This window comes from Leguminivora glycinivorella, chromosome 12, assembly GCF_023078275.1.
Source record: "Leguminivora glycinivorella isolate SPB_JAAS2020 chromosome 12, LegGlyc_1.1, whole genome shotgun sequence".
Lineage (NCBI taxonomy): Eukaryota > Metazoa > Arthropoda > Insecta > Lepidoptera > Tortricidae > Leguminivora > Leguminivora glycinivorella.
Window position 1 is genome coordinate 21882598 of NC_062982.1, and position 15554 is coordinate 21898151.

The 15554-nt window shown below is 37.1% G+C and overlaps 1 pseudogene; it reads right to left on the reverse strand.

Moving 5' to 3' along the window:
- LOC125232141 overlaps positions 1–15554 on the reverse strand; it is a 147032-nt pseudogene that overhangs the window by 25579 nt on the left and 105899 nt on the right.

The following is a 15554-nucleotide window of genomic DNA, read 5'->3' on the forward strand; positions in this document are numbered from 1 at the left end:
TCAATACAATTGTCCATATAAAGTATGGACCGTTTCCGAAGTTTTCCTATGTGAAAATTTCATAATTTTGGAAACTTTCCGTCGGCACAATTATTGTACTTAAAGGTCTTGTCTATAAGAGCATAATAAGACCAGTTCCTGCTTCATAGCCCACGTTTCACTCCCATAAGAATGGGAGTGAAACGTGGGCTATGAAGCAGGAACATGTCCGGTCTGTCCAAGTCGCAGAAATGTAGATTTTTCGATGGATGTGCGGAGTAACGAGGCTCGACAGGATACGCAAAAAGCATGTTCGCGGTAGCCTCGGAGCACGTGAAATCGCCGATAAGCTAAAACAAGTCGACTGAGATGGTATGGACACGTAAAGAGAAAGCCTTCTGAGTACAGTGAGCTGCAAAATTGCATGGAGAAACTATGAATGTATTCATTGATAAATAAAAAAAAGAGATGTATCCATTTGTTCACCTTTTTGCACTATAATTAAGTGAAAAAGTGGATACATAGGAAACATAATAAAAAATAAAGAATATGTTTTAGAAATAAACAATTTGAATAGAATTGAAGGGAGCTTGTTGTACACTCTCTAGTGGTGGTCAATCTGTGCATCCGCAAGATTTGTGCTTGAATCGGATAGCAAAAAAGTGGGAATTTGCTGGAAACGGTTGTAACGTGGTAAAGGACTATTGTAAATGTCCCTTTTTATCATCAACACGTCTTGTGGGGACAATATTTGTGACAAATAGAGGACATAGAATTTTTGTAACATTATGGTTGATAATGTTGATATAATTCGTACCACAGAACTTAATTTAGATAGAAGAAACAAATTCATATATTTGTATAGGGGCCGAGGGTGTCAAATTTCGTACATTTTTTGTTTTTAACCCCCGACGCAAAAACGACGGGGTGTTATAAGTTTGACGTGTCTGTCTGTATGTCTGTCTGTGTGTTTCTGTCTGTGGCGTCGTAGCTCCCGGACGGATGAACCGATTTCTAAATTTAGTTTTTTTTTGTTTGAAAGCTGAGTAGGTCGGGAGTTTTCTTAGCCGTATTTTATAAAAATCGGTCTACAATTTCACGATCGGGGTTTTTTTCTAAATTGTAATTTTCTGGTTAGGTTATAGGTACACTGGGTGGCGTTGCCTGATATTGATTTATAATGGTATTAAAACATACAGATATAAAAGAGGCTGACGAATCGCAAGAAGAGTAATTAATGTTGCTAAATGCAAGCATCGAAAATAATACGATGTTATGATATACCGTACGTCTTAAATACATTTACACAAAATAGTATTTTCTAGTACTTTCAAATACTTTTGTAAAATTTTTTTTAGAAAGTTCAGTATCTACTTTAAGTTAGTCTTAAATTGCTTGAAATTTTTGCTTATTATTCCATTATTGCATAAATTAGTGTGGACCCCAGCCAATCCTGCCTGCAGTTCCTGACTCCCGGAGGTTAGTGCATGTCTTTGACCACCTTGACAGATTTTTGTATTTCTATTTTGCCCCCTCTTGTCCGTTCATAAACACATGTAGTTATTGTTGTCTAGGTTATAGTAGGTACCTAGGTACCAGCAGCGGCTGGTCCATACAAGCCGATTCCCAACGGCTTGCCTGAAATTGATTACTAGTAAAGGACATCTAAAGTTAACGTAGGTTTCCTTTTGCTTAATATTGCCTAGCAAAATTTTTTTTTTTTTTTTATTATAAATGGGCTTACTTTGGCTTTTCACCAGCCGCCACTGCACCTACCCACAATACGAGTACAAGCCGTTTTGAACGTACCGTGGGATTTAGTCAATCTGTGTAAGCATTTCCAATTTATTTAGTATTCATTTTGAGTAGTCAAGCGCTGGTGGCCTAGCGGCAAGTACGTTCGACTTTTATTCCGGAGGTCGCGGGTTCGAACCCCGCGCACACCAATGAGTTTTTCGGAATTTATGTGCAAAATGTCATTTGATATTCGGGTGAATCAACTTTTTCTTGCTTTTTGCAAGAATTACCCTTACTTATTATTAGGTCTACTTTTGTGATTATTAACCTTACCATCGTGAATAAAGATCCTTATTTCACGTATACCAATTAGGGAAAAAATTAAAAACGATTCATTTTTAATTAAAACAATATGTGACCCACTGGAAGAGACACTTTTTTCATACACAAGTGAGGGACAGCTATGTCCACTGGGTCACTGCTCGAAACAACTATAAAATAGGAAATCCTATAATTACATGTTGTGTTGCGTAGCTAGTATATTTAATATAATAAGTATACATTAATTAGACTAAATCCCAATTAAAGAGCGTAGCCGTGTTTGCATAGAAAATCGGCCCTTTCGCCAAATGTTCACTGTAATTTTTTTTTAAAGAGCTCTCGTGACAAATATTATTTACTGTAAGTTTGAGGTTTCTATCTTTTTTATTTTCTGAGATATGATTTTTTTATTAATTTACATAATATCCATTTTTTTCAACATTGGCTAATGCGATTCACTTGAACTTTTGGGACAATAATATACATGTAATGACTCACATGTTCTAGCAATAATATTTAATAGTGCCGAAAAAAATCTTGGCTTAAAGTAAGAAACAAATCTTCAGTATTTTTTTCTCGCTTTTTAGAAAAGCGACACCTATAGTTCTTTGTCAAGTAATTGCTTATATAAAGGCCCGCAATATATATTGTTTTCAAAATAATCCAGGAGGTACTTCATACTAGAAAATGGAATAATAAAGGATACTACCCATACCGCAAACGAGCTACACAGTAAATAGGTGAATTTTAGTCGCAAACCTCTTTATTATTAACAATATTGGTACTGGAAGATTGCATTCATAAAGGTATTACGACTAAAATTCACCTATTTACTGTGTAGCTCGTTTGCGGTATGGGTAGTATCCTTTATTATTCCATTTTCTAGTATGAAGTACCTACTGGATTATTTTGAAAAAAATATATGTTGCAGGCCTTTATATAAGCAATTACTTGACAAAGAACTGTAGGTGTCGCTTTTCTAAAAAGCGAGAAAAAAATACTGAAGTTTTGTTTCCTACTTTAAGCCAAGATTTTTTCGGCACTATTAAATATTATTGCTAGAACATGTGAGTCATTACATGTATATTATTGTCCCAAAAGTTCAAGTGAATCGCATTAGCCAATGTTGAAAAAAATGGATATTATGTAAATTAATAAAAAAATCATATCTCAGAAAATAAAAAAGATAGAAACCTCAAACTTACAGTAAATAATATTTGTCATGAGAGCTCTTTAAAAAAAAATTACAGTGAACATTTGGCGAAAGGGCCGATTTTCTATGCAAACACGGCTACGCTCTTTTCTGACCACATGTAGTCGAAGTATGCGAAATTTTGCTGGCAAAGAAAAGTTGATTCACCCATTTACCAGTCGCTTTTCGGTGAAGCAAAACATCGTGAGGAAACCGGACTAATTCCAATAAGGTCTAGTTAACCCTTCGGGTTGGAAGGTCAGATGGCAGTCGCTTTCGTAAAAACTAGTGCCTACGCCAAATCTTGGGATTCGTTGTCAAATCGGACCCCAGGCTCCCGTGAGCCAAGATGCCGGGATAACGCACGGAGGGTGAGGATGATGATTTTGAGTAGTTTATAGTATCATTTAGAATGACGATTACGCTTTGTTGATATTATAAAAAAAAATATGTTAAACTTACCATTAAAGCTACAACGCTGACACAATGGGCTCCTTATCCGACGTAGTTACAGTTTTATCTACGAACATGTACATATTAACGCAGTCTTCGCTCGGACTCGGATTGTCCTCTGGCTTTTCATCCGGACTTATATTCTCATCGTCTTCATACACTTTCATCTTGCCTTCGAACTCCATTTTATATCTAACTGGCATTTTATTTACAGTTGACAACAAAGATTCTTGTATCGTGTTCTCATTCCCGTTGCACGTCTTCTCTGAGCGAAACATATCAGTTCTCTCAGATGCGTTGCATTTCCTTTTCGGCTTCTTTACTAACACTCCCAAACAGGGAAGAATCTGCTTAAACTCCTTCCTGAAGTTGTCATTCAACCAGGCGTAGAGAAAAGGATTATAGCACGTGGAAGACATCGCTATGAAATGTGCAAAGAAGAATAATACCATGTAATATCTCCAGTGCTCTGTCAGTGAGTAGAAATCACTGCTTATATTAGTTAGATTCAACGGCAGCCATGAGAGGCCGAAGATAGCTACCATCGCTATTAACATTCTATTCGTTCTTCTTTTTCTTTCCCTTTCTGCGTCTTCCTTCTTACTATTTTTACTCCCTGGTCTCGATTTTAATCTATCATTTAACTTAACACTAACGCAAGTATAACAAAACGCCATGATTGTAAAAGGTAACACAAATTGCATTATGGTAGTTATGGCTCCAAATGCTTTCGAATTTGATCTGAAGGCCATTTCTCCACGCAATAGGCGTTGTCTCTCTCACTCTCTTCAGCGTCTTCATTATATTCTAAACCCATATAGTAGCCATATGGGAATGTCACTGTTAAAGCGAAAACCCATATCCCGATTATTAACGCAATACAGGTGTTAATCTTCATTCGTGGTTTAAACGGGTATATTATCACGAAGAATCTATCTATGGCTATGGAAGTTAAAGTGAGTGTGGAGATGTAGACGCTGCAGCCTTGAGCGTAAGGCATGATATGGCATAGCAGGCCGCCGAACACCCATCTGCCCAGGAAGGTGTAGAGAGGAGTAAATGGTACCGCAAATACGCATAGCAATATATCCGACAAGGCTAGGTTCGTGATGAATAGATTAGTGACCGTTTGCATGGCTCGGTTTCTGATGACGGCATAGCATACGAGAGCGTTTCCGAAGATTCCTATGATAAAGATGAGAGTGTACGCCGTGCAGAAAACTGCTTGGATGGCTTTGTCTTCGATAGGGTCGGGTGGACGAGTAGCGTTAGCGCTTTCTGTGAAATTTTCATTGTATGACGGTACAGTACTCCATTCGGTCATAATGAAATCTTTTTAACTGGGCATCATAAACCTTTTAGGTTTGTTGTTATCATTTCTAGGTTTACTTTTTTGTAGAGTTCGTTTCATAGTGTTTATATTTGGTTTATCTACTTCGTTCTGTGAGATGCTTCATGTTGCCTCGTAGCTATGACGTCATTATGTCTAAGCGCCCATAATCTGAAACAAAACAGTAGTGAGTATTAAAAGGATGTTTTTATCACGCAGTTTGCATTATAATCTAGGCTTAGTGCTATCAAGTACTCGTGTGAGCCAGAAATTTTATACGCCTGATTTTCAAGTGTGCTTTTAAGAACGAAAATATTATTAGTAATGTTTTGATCCCGTGTTCTTACTTGTAATATTTATTTGTGTTGTTATGTGTTATGTAACAATTACTCGTATTTATTTAAAATTACAGTAGCTACCGTTATTTATTTATTTATTTAATCAAAAAGTAACAGAGCATTACATTTATTTTTACTAATGCACTGTGAAACTACAAAATACAAAACAAGACATAAACGATAAATATTACAAAAAAGAATACAAATTAAACATTAGAATTGGGCGACGACGTAACAGCGTGGCTCCGTTGCGTCGTCTGACTCGGTTATAAATATAAGTAATTAAGTAATGAGTTTTAAAAACATATGTTTTGATGTACAGTAACAACACAATATTTTCACCACACCAACTGCTAAATGCTTTCTTTGCTATTCTAAAACAGATAGCAAAATTGTATTTTATCCATAAGAGTGCAAAGTAATTTCATACAAATTTTAACTTGATGTCTTAAGCTGGCTGGTAGATTTTATCTATAAATGATGAGACTTTGTTGTCTTTGCCTGCGTGGCGATCAAAAACAGACTGGCCACGGTATTACAATATGGCTCTTTGCACCACTACAAAAGAGCGATAGGTAGCGATAAGCAGAACCAAATCCACAAGCAATATCACTGTCATGACAACATTTCCTGCCCCTTGATATATTAATATTTCAATATCATATTACTTGGAGTAACCGTTCATATCGTAGTTCATTTAAGGCGACTGACTACAGTGACTACTCTCGTGGAATAATTTATTTAATCAAACTACATATATGAGTAACTTAATCAAATTAAATACCTTTGTATATGTTTTCTACAGCAGTAAACTATGCAAATAGTTAAATAAATGTTATATGTAAAAAAGTACAAGAAATAATAACTAAATACCCAAAATTTCTTAAAATTAAATAAATAAATAAATAAAAAATTCGGGGTAATATTTAACCGCTGACTTTTTTATACAAACGGTAGTACATGAGAAACCAAGCAATCCGAGAATTTTTTTCATTAAAATATTAAAGATGAATATTTCTGTCTCCGCCATGAAAACAAATAAGTATAAGTTTGTTATTTTACACGATATGAACAGATGTTTGAATTTTGTTAAAATTGGCCCCTTCTCCCTACTAATAGGCTAGTTTCCTATAGGCTACTTGACCCTTTTTCAAAGTATGTCTTAAATTATTGATTACTGTCTAATTAAACGAAAAACAATAGTACCATATTTTATTACGACTTAAAAACCCGCAAAAAAAATTAAAGTTTACTTTTACGTGATCAGGCAAAAACAACATCAGCCATATTAATCTATAGAATATCTATGACATGACGTCAGTCTATTTAGAAAAAAATATTTCACATTGTCACACCTGTCAACGACTATGAATTTTAATACAATAGAGGTTGCTTCTATGGAGATCAGATTACTACCTCTAATCTCCATAGTTGATCTGAATTAGCAAATCGTTTTGACAGTTCTTAAAAAGATGCTGATTTGACTAATAGGCTACTAGACTCGTATAATTTATGTGACGTCACTCTATTGTACAACACCGTTTTCGGAGTCCATAATTAAAAAAAAACATACAAACATCTTTAATTTAACATACGCAGTCATCACGCACTTTTAATCCCCGCAAGCTATAAATATTGATTTCTTAAGTCAAATACTACAGAAAACAATAACTTGATGTGCTAAATTCGATACGAGTCTAGTAGCCTATTAGTCAAATCAGCATCTTTTTAAGAACTGTCAAAACGATTTGCTATTTGCTAATATGGAATTACTATGAGATACTGAGGAGTGACGTCACGGTCTCTTCAATTACTTTATAATCTTTCTCTTTGACTTATTAAATACAAATTATGTTTAAAACATAACTACCGTCCATATTTTCTTCTAATTCCGTGGTGCTTTATTTCATGCACTGCATAAAATATTATATTTTAAATATAGGAAACTAGCCTATTCTAAACATTCTTATATTTCCAAAGTCGTGTAAGCCACTAGTCGCCTTAACACAGCCCAAGGCGAATTAATTTAGATAGCATCTGACGTAATTTAATGTCTAATAAGTAACAGTAGCTTCGGTAGATACGTGTAGCCCCGGGGTACACTGTTATGCATAATTATATAGGGTGTTACAGGGGGTGGGGAAATCGTATCAACCGAGTAGGATCTTGAAAATATACCATTATACGATTTAAAAGTATAGCTCAACCGAATCGGGAAAATATCGTAAATTTTATACCACAGGTGTCAAACAGGTATACGGCCCTCCTGATGGAAACATGCGCGTTGCCGACCCATTAGAAAATTGTACACTCCTTTTTTGAAGAACCCCGTAGTTTATCGGGAATACCTCGGCAGGGAACTCATTCCACAGCCGGAGCGTTCGTTCGTGGGAGGAAATTCCTCTGAAACCGCACGGTCCGCGACCATTTAGGTTGCAAGGTGTGTGGATGAGCGCCCTGTCGATGGCGAGCGGTGCGATGATGAAAAGTGGCCGTTGGCATCATGTCAAACAGTTCTTCAGAACACAACCATTGGCATTGTAATTTGAAAGCTCTGTGGTCAGAAATCCGTGGTCTCTTCGCGGTCTTGGGAAACAGGTGTGAGTACACCCGTGTTGTGACGTGCTAAGAGTTTCAACACCACCTTTCTTCCCGTAGGTATCGTAGAAGTCGACGTGGGATTTGGATTGAATTCTGACGTGGTCTTGAATGCTCTCTATCAGAACATAGATGTCAATTTCTTTCTACCTATTATATATATATATATATATATATATGCCAAAAGTGGCACTGACATCGCAGAAAAACCGGCCAAGAGCGTGTCGGGCCACGCTCAGTTTAGGGTTCCGTAGTTTTCCGTATTTTTCTCAAAAACTACTGGACCTATCAAGTTTAAAACAATTTTCGTAGAAAGTCTTTATGAAGTTCTACTTTTTTTCATATTTTTTAAACATATGGTTCAAAATTTAGAGAGGGGGGACGCACTTTTTTTTCCTTTAGGAGCTATTATTTCCGAAAATATTTATATTATCAAAAACCGTCCAAGAGCATGTCGGCCACGCTCAGTGTAGGGTTCCGTAGTTATCCGTATTTTTATCAAAAACTACTAAACCTATCAAATTGGAAAATAATTTTCCTAGAAAGTATTTATAAAGTTCTACTTTTGTGATTTTTTTCATATTTTTTAAACATATGGTTCAAAAGTTAGAGGGGGGGGGGACACACACTTTTTTTTCCTTTAGGAGCGATTATTTCCGAAAATATTAATATTATCAAAAAACGATTTTTGTAAACCCTTATTCATTTATTAATACCTATCCAACAAATATCACACGTTGGGATTGGAATGAAAAAAAAAATCAGTCCCCACTTTACATGTAAGGGGGGTACCCTAACAAAACATTTTTTTTTACTTTTTATTTTACCACTTTGTCGGCGTAATTGATATACATATTGGTACCAAATTTCAGCTTTCTAGTTCTAACGGTCACCGAGATTATCCGCGGACGGACGGACGGACGGACGGACGGACAGATATGGCGAAACTATAAGGGTTCCTAGTTGACTACGGAACCCTAAAAACGATCTTAGTAAACCCTTATTTATTTTTAAATACCTATCCAACAATATATCACACGTTGGGGTAGGAATGAAAAAAAATATCAGCCCCCACTTTACATATACGGGGGATACCCTAATAAAACATTTTGTTCCATTTTTTATTTTTGCACTTTGTTGGCGTGATTGATATACATATTAGTACCAAATTTCAGCTTTCTAGTGCTAACGCGCGGTTACTGAGATTATCCGCGGACGGACGGACGGACGGACGGACGGACAGACAGACATGGCGAAACTATAAGGGTTCCCAGTTGACTACGGAACCCTAAAAAAAGACTTCCCCATATCAAAGTCGGCAAAAGCAAAGGCAAGCAAAGGTCGCGTGATAAACGATAAAACGGCCGCAATATTTGTAAGTGCGAATAGGACGGCCTGACGTTTTATCATTTATCGCGCGACCGTACTATCAGCACAGTATAATAAAGAGTACTATCGTACAGTATGGCCACTCCCGCTCCACGCTGAAAGTGCTGCCCTCGGTTACCTCACAGTTACCGTCTGTCAAAAACCGCGAATAGTCGACCTGTCATATCTCACTCATACAAGCAGGGTACGCGGTCACCTACACGAGACTACGTGCTAGGAACGCGCCTCTTTCATATATTTGATTTGATCGCCAGTGTCCGAGATGTGCTATCGGTGCTGCTCACACCACCAGCGTGTCGGTATAATGGTGTCTCTTTGAAAGTTCCACCTTTCATCTATTTCTATAGCATATCTGTTTTTTTTTTCATCCTACATAAAGCCTAATTATACTACTCATACCTTTGTGTACGTGTCTCATTCCCTTGACATCAAAATTATGAGAGTCGTCACCAAGTCGTCACCCACAGTTATACCCTGAATGGGACTTGATGACGTCATTACTTAGCATACCTAAATTTATATCTGTGCGAAATGCTGTGATAAGGCGAAATGTAAGCATTTAGGAGAAAATATTTAGGGTTGAAAATATTAAGTGGTATTTAAGAGAAAATATTATGGGTGGCTTTTTAGAAATAGGCTAAATATTTTATTTATATGAATATGCACGGGACAACGTCCCATTTTGTCGATTGCTATAAAGCCGCTTTGTCAGTTTATTCATATAAACTACAAGTAAATCTCGCCTTAATGGTAACCGACAAAGTGGAACGTTTTACTAAACGCACTCACAATGACTTTTTATAGCACGAAGCGGCAAATAAGCCTACGGTCCACCTGATGGAAAGTAGTCACCGTAGCCTTGAGACATTTGTAACTCTAGGTCTGTTAGGGTCACTTGCACCAACGAAAATGGAGGGTTAATCCTAGCGTTAACCCACCATTTTCATGAAACATGGCTAAGAACACTCCCGACTAACTCAGCTTTCAAACAAAAAAAAACTAAATCGAAATCGGTTCATCCGTTCGGGAGCTACGATGCCACAGACAGACACACACACAGACGGACAAACAGACAGACAGACAGACAGATAGACGGACAGACAGACAGACACGTCAAACTTATAACACCCCTTCGTTTTTGCGTCGGGGGTTAAAAAGAGTAGGAAGCAAACAAAATCCGTGAAAGAACCTACAAACGCAAATGTGTCATCAAAAAAGAAATTCCAAACTGCCTTTTTTGCAATAGCTTTTCGCACGTAACGTTGTTTATGAATATATGAACCGATAACCCAGTTTACCGGTACACTAGGTTGCAAAAAATACACCTTTGCAATATCCAAGTTAATGTAATTTTTGCGCAAACTGTACACGGAATAGCATAAAAATTTCGTGTCAAAAATGATTTTTTCTATAGAATCCGATTATTTTTCTGGATTGAAAATTCTATAAAATTCAGCGGAGGAAAGTCAGTATAACAAAGATCAGCCATTAACTTGCGCCTGTATTCCCAAAAGAGGTAGGCAGGGCAGATGAAACTGATTAATCAGTAACTGCTTGTCAAAACCAAAGGGTCCGCTTGTAAATATTTTCACGGTATCCCGTTAAAACGTTGCCTCGCCGCTTAAAATTGTTTGTGACAAATATCAAAAAGCATAGCAAATGGTCACTGGGCTAGAAAATTGCTTGCATTGCAATCACGTACAGGTTACTTGAAAATAAAACATTGTATTTGAACTAGCTTTGGCTTGGACATTATTTGGTAGCCTGAGAAATCTCTCCCTCCTCAACAACAGCGGTGGTCCACACCAGTGCTTTTTTTTTTATAAATGGGCTTACTCTTGAAGACTAGCCAAAGGCAAAGACGTGGCCTACGATGGAGTGAGCTCGCCCGTGCTGGTAGAAATTACGAGGATGAAACAGTGAGCTTTGAATTTTGATGAAATAAAAATATTGAAATCTGTTATTTAGAATCAGATTTTCGACCTCTATTAAAACCTATGTCAGCCTTTTTTTTAATACTACCTCGGTGGAAAACAAGCATACGGTCCGCCTGATGGAAAGCGGTCACCATCATCTAAGGACGCCTGCAACTCAAGGAACTCCTTTTTGTTTGTCGTAAAATACGAGTAGTGACGCTAAAGATGGCTCTCCCGCGATTACCACTGATCGGACAGTGTGAAAACACTCTTATGAGTGTTTTGAATAATACCCTAGGTCATGCTAGGCTTATCGATAATACAGAAGGACTGAATTTTATTACAAACGCCGGTTTTGTTACATTTGTTAGGATTTAGCAATTTTCTTTGAACTTGGATTTATCGACCTGAGAAATTGAGTTTATTACCAATATTTTCGTTGAGCTTTACTAAGAAATTATATAAAAGGTACCAGTACAGTACAGTGTACTAGTACGCCATTTTCGCCTTTGGAGGTAGCTCCTTGACGTGAAACGTTAGGTGAATGTCTTTAAAAACCCGTAGTAGAGTGACCGGACCGAAAACCAGGTGTAACGAAAAGTGTTATGGCGCGGTGGCTTATATCTCTGTAACTATAATACCTACATAGATAATTTTAATATGACCGTATAGGGGAAAGTAGCCATTACTCGGACATACATAATTTGCTGATACAGATGGCGCCACTTTTGGGGTAAAAGCGTTCAATTCGGGCCAAAAATGACGTTTTTTGTAGTGTTTGTTCAGCAATTACTTACAAAAATTGTATTGTGCTGTACCATAAAATGGTATTGTTAGATAGATCTAGTGCTGAACTATCGAAATATAAAAAACTTACATATTTATTTATGACCAGCTGGAAAAATTCAATAATGTGGCAATTTTTACAAAAAAATGGCGATTGTTCATATTTGAGGACATCGTATGCAAAAATTAAAGCATAAAACTGTCAAAAACTACTTAAAACACTAAGATTAACTAATAAGGATTAAAATAAATATACATTATCTATAGTAAAACTTATTCATCTTATCAAATGATGCATTAGAAACTATGGCGGCGGCAACGGCTGCCAATGTACTGAAACTTGTTGGCAATCGTGACTCTTTCGATTCGTTTGAGGCAATCGTATGGGAAAATTAAAGCATAAAACAATCAAAAATTATTAAAAATACTAAGATTAACTAATAAAGATCACAATAAATATACATTTTCTATAGTAAAACATATTCATCTCCTCAAATATGCATTAGAATGTATGGCGCCGCCGTCGCATATAACATACCGAAGCAATCTTGTTTCTTCCGATTCGTTTAAGGCCACCGTATGAAAAATTAAAGCATGTAACCGTAAAAAAATACTTAAAATACTAACACTAACTAACAAGGATTACAATAAATATACTTTTTCTATAGTAAAACATATTCATCTCCTCAAATAAGTATTAGAATATATGGCGCCGGCGGCCGTATATAACATACCGAAGAAATGTTGTCTGTTTCGATTCGTGTAAGGCCATCGTATGCAAAATTTAAAACATTAAGAGGCCTTATTCCTAAAGACGAGCGTTTTTTGCAAAATTGAACCTTTTTCATTCAAAATTATAAAGAAACTATAAATGATTATTAAAAAAATGATAATGTTCCTAAAAGTACATATCTTAAGCTAGAAAGTCAATTGGTACTACTTTAAAATATGTCTTTTTATACTTCCGAAAAATCAGTTTTTTCGGAAGACGTTTTCAAATTTCGTAGTGGAATAGCTCGTTTAGAATCGTGATTGTGCTGTTAAAAATGTTATTTGGGGTAATAAATGATCACAATCCTATTTGTTATATCCTGTACGAGTTAGCTAATACTTTGACATTTTAAGATTTACTTGAAATGGTGGATAAATAACCTTCCGTATCCTCCCCATTTTTTCGATAAAAAGAGGTTTACATTATGTATTTTTCCTGCGATTCCTGCATTTTTTGTAACTCTTAATTAATATTATCCTAAACTAGAACTTCTTATTGACCTATAAAAAAAAAATCATACATATAAGACATACCTTTCTGTCGATAGATATGTTTTTAAAACACCTAAAATTCGAATAAAAGACACTGTGCTAACGCGAGCCCGCTCAGTCTGCGCCGAGCGCTCGAAGACAACGGACCTGCGTTTGATCGTCCGGCGCACCTAGCTTTCGTAAGCAGCGCGATAGTTCCGAGAAGTGCCGTAAACTGCGACTAAACAAATCTTGATCCTTTTTACACCTTATGCAATTTTAGCATTCGACATGCTTTTCATATGATTTTGGATTTTAAGTTATACGTGAAGTTTGTTGAGAATTTGAATTATTATTATATTTTGGGACCATGATGAGGTTCTGGTTCTCATGATGATGGAGTCAGGCAGGAAATGTTCAACAGAACTGCTATTCTACTTATCATAACTCCACCATGTTTGGGCTCATTAGATTTGGGCCGACGAGCACCATCGAACTAGATGAGGTCCAAGGTCTCACGATGGAGTCAGGAGGTGGTCAACAGAACTGCTATTCTCCTCATCATAACCCCATCATGTTTGGGCTCATTAGATTTGGGCCGACGAGCACCATCGAACTAGATGAGGTCCAAGGTCTCATGATGGAGTCAGGAGGTGGTCAACAGAACTGCTATTCTCCTCATCATAACCCCATCATGTTTGGGCTCATTAGATTTGGGCCGACGAGCACCATCGAACTAGATGAGGTCCAAGGTCTCATGATGGAGTCAGGAGGTGGTCAACAGAACTGCTATTCTCCTCATCATAACCACATCATGTTTGGGCTCATTAGATTTGGGCCGACGAGCACCATCGATCTAGACGAAGTCCAAGGTCTCATGATGGAGTCAGGAGGTGGTCAACAGAACTGCTATTCTCCTCATCATAACCCCATCATGTTTGGGCTCATTAGATTTGGGCCGACGAGCACCATCGAACTAGATGAGGTCCAAGGTCTCATGATGGAGTCAGGAGGTGGTCAACAGAACTGCTATTCTCCTCATCATAACCCCATCATGTTTGGGCTCATTAGATTTGGGCCGACGAGCACCATCGAACTAGATGAGGTCCAAGGTCTCATGATGGAGTCAGGAGGTGGTCAACAGAACTGCTATTCTCCTCATCATAACCACATCATGTTTGGGCTCATTAGATTTGGGCCGACGAGCACCATCGATCTAGACGAAGTCCAAGGTCTCATGATGGAGTCAGGAGGTGGTCAACAGAACTGCTATTCTCCTCATCATAACCCCATCATGTTTGGGCTCATTAGATTTGGGCTGACGAGCACCATCGATCTAGACGAAGTCCAAGGTCTCATGATGGAGTCAGGAGGTGGTCAACAGAACTGCTATTCTCCTCATTATAACCCCATCATGTTTGGGCTCATTAGATTTGGGCCGACGAGCACCATCGAACTAGATGAGGTCCAAGGTCTCATGATGGAGTCAGGAGGTGGTCAACAGAACTGCTATTCTATTCATAAGACTGCTTGCACTTACATTGACATTATACTTTACATAATGCTATTAAACCTAATGAAGCGTTGTTTTATTACCTAAATCTCAAAACCCTCTAAATAAAATATCGATACCTCTGGGTTCAATTGGCGTAAAGGACATTTTGGCGAAAATGAGTTATATATACAGTTTTGTTCAGAATTTCAAGCGCTATCGATCTGTGTAGTTAAAATTTCGATATCTCTTAAAAAGTTGCCTTTACGACCAAGATTTTCTACTATGGATTTGCAAAAATAGTTTTTCTGAAGGGGCGTAAATATCAAGTCATTAATTATAAATTATTATTTGTGTCGTAAAGGAAATCTACAAATAAAAATATAGTCGTAAGTCACCTTGATATTATATTGTTGCCCTTTAAGCCCTTACTTTTTAAGGATCACTTTCTATAGTAGTGTGGTAAAGTTGGGCGTAAAGGACAAGTTTTTTTGTTCTTCGTCCTTTACGACCAGCAATAAAAATATTTTATCCGCAACTGTAATCGATATCATTGGGTTCAATTGTCGTAAAGGACATATAATGCAGGTTTCCAAGAGAAAGATAAACCCATTTTTTTGTTTTTTTTACCTATATTTGTGACGTGTATAAGAAAAATATGCAGATTACGAGTATCTTTAACCTAGTGTAACAACCGTAGTGATAAACTAAACGATTTAGAAGATAGATGGTTGTAAAGGACACGTCAAAAGCTATTAACGTCCTTTACACCCATGATTTG